The sequence below is a fragment of the Pelodiscus sinensis genome, chromosome 5 (genome assembly GCF_052426305.1).
Source record: "Pelodiscus sinensis isolate ZL-2025 chromosome 5, ASM5242630v1, whole genome shotgun sequence".
Taxonomy (NCBI): Eukaryota; Metazoa; Chordata; order Testudines; family Trionychidae; genus Pelodiscus; species Pelodiscus sinensis.
This window is the reverse complement of record NC_143056.1, coordinates 77303916-77311033: the sequence shown is the minus strand read 5'-3', so window position 1 is coordinate 77311033 and position 7118 is coordinate 77303916.

Below are 7118 nucleotides of genomic sequence, written 5' to 3'. Positions count from 1 at the left end.
TCCACACTTTCAAACAGTCACCAAGGTACCCGGGGAACCCTGGGAAGCTATCCTACAGTGCTTCCGGTGATAAAGTATCCAATACAGGGGTCCAGCTGGTTCACCAGGGTTCAGGTAGGCCTCAGGAATTGCCAGGCACCAGTAGAACCTTGGGTTCCTCTAGGTCAGAAAGTAGCCCTGCTGGCTGGCTTAGCCAGACCTTGGCAGCCCAGGCAGGGAAGCCTTTGCTGGCCTGAGGGAAGGCGCCTGTGGGAGGCCCGGGCCAGGTCTTAGCCTCATCAGCAAGGCGCTCTGGACAGGCTTCTGTTTCCCTCAGAGGTTGGGCCCCAACTGAGCTCCCTGGCAGAGTTCTTATAGTCCTAGCCATGCCCCTTAGCTTCCTGTCAGATGAGGGGTCAGGGCTAGGCAGTGCACAAAATGGCTCCCGGGGGTGTGTGAACATGAAGTTCACTTTCAGGGGAGGTGTGAGGGTAAAAAGGTTAAGAACTCCTTATCTAGTGTATGTCCAGAATGTTGCCAGGAACTCATGAGGTAGTGTGTTCTGGTATGGATAATTAGAAAAATCAATTACATACGTGATTTATGGGGTCCTGTCCACACAATATAAAAGCAGCATGCAGAATTGGCAAACAGGAAGGCAGCCATGTGTTTGGCCTTCTTTATAGCTTCTGCACTGATAAATGGCATGCTTGTCAGTTGAGTATTAATTATATTAGGAGTAGACACACAATGCAAATGTGCATGTAATTTTATGCAGGTAGAACCCAAATGAAATATACAACAGAGTAACTTTCAAATCTAGTTGTGGAACAGCCTTTAGAATTAACCTGATTGCTAGTCATACCTGCTGTATCTGGGGAAATTGGGAAGACATATGTGCTAAATGGTTACTTGCTTTTTTTTTTTTTTTTTTAAAGGCTATACTGAACTCACTGATCTTTGGCATTCAGGAAAGAAAACGGAAGATAAGACTTCCTGAGCATGAGTGACATTGTTATCAAGAAACACTGTGAGGATTTGTGGGTCACAAAGGTGATCTCCTTTTAAAGTTATAATAAACTGTCCCAGGTGTCCTGCTGATAAGGTTAGTGTGGAACTTTTTGTTAATGTACGCAAACTGATGTTCTGGTAGAAATTTAGACATGGAGAAAGATTTTCAGAGGTTTTCTGTGAGAAGAAACTTTAAGGATGACAACTTTTTGGTAATTAAAGCTCTGCAAATCAAATAGAAATGTCATGAGACCTCACATGATTAACATTTTATTAATTTGTTTGCCTGTTCACTTCTATTTCTTATCTGAACTCCCAAACCAAAGTATTTTCTTGTAATGCTTCTGGTCTATTCAGAAAAGTGATCATAATGAAATTTTGTCAGAGACTTTGTTTTGAGAGAGGGGTGTTTTACTTAGTCCCCTTTTCAAATGAGAATTAGGTCCAAATCCTTAAAGGTATTTATTATAATAGCACCTAAGCTCATACAAAACACTCTATTAACGAAGGGTATGTCTACACTGCATTCCTCCTTTGAGAGAGGAATGCAAATGCAGCCGAGCTAAATTGCAAATGAACGGTTTTGAATTTCTCATACTTCATTTGCATAATGACGTACGGGCGCTTTTTTGATATACCCTATTTTGAAAAAACCCCTGCTATCTAGACAGGGTTATTTCGGAAAAAAAAAAACCCCAAACCCTTCTTTCAAAATAACTCTTACTCTTTAAAAAATTAGGTTTAAGGGTTATTTCGAAAGAAGGGTTGTTGGGTATTTTTTTAAAATAGTATCAGGGGGTAGCCGTGTTAGTCTGAATCTGCAAAAGCGACGACGAGTCCTGTGGCACCTTATAGACTAACTGAAGTGTAGGAGCAAAGACCCACTTCGTCAGATGCATGTAGTGGAAATTTCCAGAGGCAGGTATAAATATGCAGGCCAGGATCAGGCTGGAGATGACGAGGTGGATCCAATCAGGGAGGATGAGGCCCACTTCTAGCAGCTGATCTGGAGGTGTGAATTCCAAGAGAGCAGAAGCTGCTTTTGTAGTGTGCAATTGTGTGTCCAGGAAGATTGAAGTGTTCCCCTACAGGTTTTTGTATGTCAGTACAATTGCAGATCTAAAAGTAGCCATCCTGCAGCAAAAAAACTTCAGGACCAGACTTCAAAGAGAAACTGCTGAGCTACAGTTCATCTTTAAGTTTGACACAATCAACTCTGGATTAAACAAAGACTGTGAATGGCTCGCTAACTACAAAAGCAGCTTCTGCTCTCTTGGAATTCACACCTCCAGATCAGCTGCTAGAAGTGGGCCTCATCCTCCCTGATTGAATCCACCTCGTCATCTCCAGCCTGATCCTGGCCTGCATATTTATACCTGCCTCTGGAAATTTCCACTACATGCATCTGACGAAGTGGGTCTTTGCCCACGAAAGCTTATGCTCCTACACTACATCTCTATCACTATCCTACACTTCAGTTAGTCTATAAGGTGCCACAGGACTCCTTGTCGTTTTTTTAAATAGGGTATTTGAAAAAAGCACCCGGACACCATTATGCAAATGACGCATGAAAAATTCAAATCCGCACTTCATTTGTAATTTTGCTCAGCTTCATTTGCATTCATCTCTCAAAAGAGGAATGCAGTGTAAACATACCCTAAGTCTCACTGAAAGTCGGAGAGATTCCATTTCTTAAATGCCTAAATCATTTTTGAAAATAGGACTTAGGTGCTTTTACCCTTAAGTCTTAGGATTAATTCTTGGACTTGGCTTTGATCAGCACAGGACTGGCAGTGGTGAGGATGTGTGCAAAGGAGTAAAGGTGGTATGTGTTTCACATTGCTGGTGATACCCTTATGCATGGGCTGTTCTGCGGTCTAGGAACTGGTGGAGTAGAGCTGTACTATTGCCATCTCTCACCACTTAGCCACTTCTGTTATGTCCCTTCTATTGGAGAGGGGTAACATAGAGCTTCACTGGCTTTTTATCGATCAGGCCTAGGGACTTTTCCCTTTATGACAGTCCCTTTGATCTACCAGACAAAGTGATTATAGAATCACAGAATACTAGAACTGGAAGGGACCTTGAGAGATCATCTAGTCCAGTCCCCTGCCCTCACAGCAGGACCAAGCACCATATAGATGATCCCTGACAAATGTTTGTCTAACTTGCTCTTAAAAATCTTCAATGAAGCCTTGTTTTCCAATGCTTTACTGTAAATTTACTTGCACAAGAACGTGCGTGCAGTGTAGTCGATCTGCAAGTTTTTGCAACTGTTCTTGTGCAAAAATGTAGACCTAGCCTTGTGTTTTGCTTACAACACTCCAGTTTAATATATCCCAGAATGATGTTTGCTTTTTTGCCACAGTGTCACACTGTTGACACATATTTAGTTTGTGGTCCACAGTGACCCCTAAATCACTTTCAGCAGTACTCCTTCCTAGATAGTCACTTCCCATTTTGTATGTGTGAAAGTGTTTCTTCCAAAGCAGAATACTTTGCATTTTTCCTTGCTGAATTTCATCCTGTTTACCTCGAACCATTTCTGCAATTTGTCTAGATAATTTTTAATTCTGCCAAAGTACTTCAAGTACTTCCCAGTTTGGTATCATCCACAATCTTTATATGCATACTCTCTATGCCATTATCAAAATCGCTGATGAAAATATTGAACAGGACTGGTCCCCAAACTGATCCATGTGGAATCCCATTTGTTATGCCCTTTCAGCATGACTGAACCATTAATAACTAGTCTCTGAGAACAGTTAACCAGTCAGTTATGCCCACACCTTACAGTAGCCCCATCTACATTGTATTTCCCTAGTTTATTGATAAGAAAGTCATGGAAGACTGTATCAAATGCTTTACTAAGGACTACATATACCATGTCTACTGTGAATAAGGGAAATTTAAATACTGATGTTTATAAAAATCCAAGTGTTTATTGGAACAGAACCAAAACTCAAAACTGGGTTCTTCATTCAGTATAAAATAAAAATTACAAATTCTGCAGAGTTAACTCCTTGCACTCTTTGCTGTATAAGCTGGTTTGGAGAGAGAGAGGACTTCTAACGGAGTCCAGCTATGACTGGTGAACTTAAAAAGCTTTCAGTTCTGTTATCAGTCTGATAGCTGTATCTTAATTTGCTGTCAGTAAAATGCACTTTATTTATTTAATGTTCAAGTGCTGTACTTTTTCTGATGAAAAGATCATTTTAGAGGACATATATCATTCTTTACCTTATTTCCATGCTCACTGACATCCTTGACATTGATTTGAAAAGCCTCTGTAGATGTTGCCAGATAGTTGGCTTTTGAAAGCAGCAAAAAAAGTACGACTCAGGTAACGATTTCTGTTTATCTAACTGGACCACTCAAGTTGTATTAAAAAGTTTCTTGAAGAATTGGTATATTGCACAATGTTGCTGCTGTGGGTAACTTGTGCAGTACATAAAGCTCTAGTTCCACTGAGTGGAAAATGAAATTTTCCTATGTGTGTAACTTACCTGCAAAGTGATTGTTTTCCACATATAACTTGTGTGGTGTTTGTGTAATCCCCAGACATACTTGTTAGCATAAGTGTTATAAACTGACTGTACCATAATTTACATACATTTGAGTTTTAAACCTGCTAGCATTTTGGCACGTTTTGGTAACTCTGGGGCTTTTACTGACATGCAAAAAGGTCTGCAGTACCTGTGCCTTATACTGTAGTGCCACATTCTGCTTTTCAACTCAGATGCTGAGCCTTATCCTGATGCTTTTTGCTTATGAGATGAAGCCACCACAGCTCAAATCCATGAACCTGAAACAAAAATTGAGGCAGACTTTTTTCCTTATAGAACTTAAATCACAGAACAATTTTGTGCAAGAAATTAGAGGGGAGTGTGAATTGCATGAGTGAATCATACCATCATTTTTGGTAGCTATTCTAAAATTTCTAAATGTTACTTACTCTGCTGAAGTCGTGTGTCCAACATGTTCTTCACACCTATGTCAACCTAAATCAAACTAAACTGAAAGTATCCATGAACCACATACACTTTGGCTCACTTCAGAGCTTGGTCTTCACCCTATAGAAACAAACTGAATTATATAAGGATTACTGAATACTTCCTGCAAGGTGTCTGTCTTGTTTTGGAAGAGAAATTATACTGTATCTGCAAAATGAAATAGCTGTAATTTGTTACTCATGAAAATGAATTGTGTGAAATGAAATAATGGAAGTCAAAAAGCCAAATGAAGCCTTCTGATTTAGCATATGGCAATAGCCTGAGCCAGTAATATCATACCCAGAGTACTTCTAAATATTATCATTCTCTGTATATTTTAATAAATATTCAATTAATCAACCCTTTGGAGTTACTGCTTTATCAAGGGAGTAGATATAACATGTAGGGAAAAAAACAATACAACATAACAGAGGATTGTATCCTCTATATAGTTCTAGTTTTTAAAAAGTCAATTTAATTCTGGAATTGGGGAACAATATTCTATGGTCTGCTATAATAGAGATGTTCTCATTCTCTATAATCACAGAATACTGTTTAGTTTGGTAGAATGATGCTGGCTTCTCCATTTTGCATCAATAAACAATACCTATTAATGCCTGTTGAATTGTTTTGAAAAGGATATATGAGCAAACTGGTTTGGATAAAATAAGAGCTGGCTGAAACTTTGTCTGAAATTAAAAGCAAATCCAAGCCAATTATTTTAGGAAATTGGAAAAAAATGTTTGGGTAACTCCTTCCCAAATTTTATTTTTTGGGAAAAAAATCATTAACTTCTCTACTTCCTCTTTCTGGATGCAGAAATCCTGATTCAAAATTAGAAAGATTGTCATCATGATAGTTTTGTCCCAGCTAGGAAAGGAGAAGCCAGAACTCTCATGAAGCAATCTAAAAATCAGTCTCACCTAAATAGCATTTCAAAGAAGCTGTGGCTCAGTGTGACACCCACTAGGTACTTCTCCACAAGCAAATGTCATGATCTTTTAAAACTAAATGAAAGTGTTATTGCATTTTGCAGCTACTAGGATTCCCTTCGTTTCATTAAAATGCACCTGCCTGGGCTAATTATTATCACATACCAATGTAAAACAGAAGTCCACACTGAAGTCAATAAAATTAGAAAGATGCCCTCTATTACAAATGAGACCAGAATCAAACTTGCCAGATATGTTTTGCCACTCTTTAGTTGAGGAATATTATCATAAGACAAGGACTCCGAGTGAATGATGCAAGAATGGAAGCTTTGGCTGGTCCAGGGATCTAGTTGTCTAACTCACATAACAATTCACAGTTCAACATTCCTGATGGAATTAATTTACAATAAATAAAGGCATTAACCACATGTGTGTGGGTGGGGTTTTTTTTGGTGGGGCAAGGAAACTTTGGACCAAAATTAATAATATGTAGTTGCTAGTTGGTAAGAACAAAATATCTCCCCTTCTCTCAACACTACTGCAGTTTATCAATGTGTATGGCTGTTGTTTTTTCACTTCTTACTTGTTGATGCCAAATGTGAGGATGATAATCTAAGTTTCTTGCAATAAGTTGGCATACTTTCATGTTTGCATTGCATACTTCTTGAGGCAGCCTGTAGTGTACCTGCATGTAGCAGTGAAAAGAAGGCTACATTGTTGGTATGGTCAGTGAAAGGCTTTCACTAGGGAGGCAAAAGAAAAAAGATTGGAAACACATCTGCAGGAGTCTCACCCTGTTGCCAGAATCTGGCTGACAGTGGCTGACAGTGGGAGGCAGCAGGTTACTACACAGCTAAAATAGCAGTTTAGCCAGGGGTAGGAACTATTTGGGTTAATAGGGATCTGTGGGGCTGTATCCCTGGATCCATATTCACAGGAATCTGGAGTGTCTATCTGCCATATCAGTCGTTTTCAAAGTATGGGTTGTAACCTAGCACTGGGTCGCACAATGTCAGGCACTGGGTCACCGTGCTGTAGGTTGACCCAGTGAATAGTGGGGTTTCTAAGGCAGATGATGCTGCATCCTGGAAGTAGCCGGCAAGAGGTCTGCCTGCTAGGTGGAGGAGGGGGAGGCACAGGCCTCTGTGTGCTGCCTCCACTGTGGGCAGTGGCTTCACCCTCTCATTGGCCAGTTTTAGGCCAT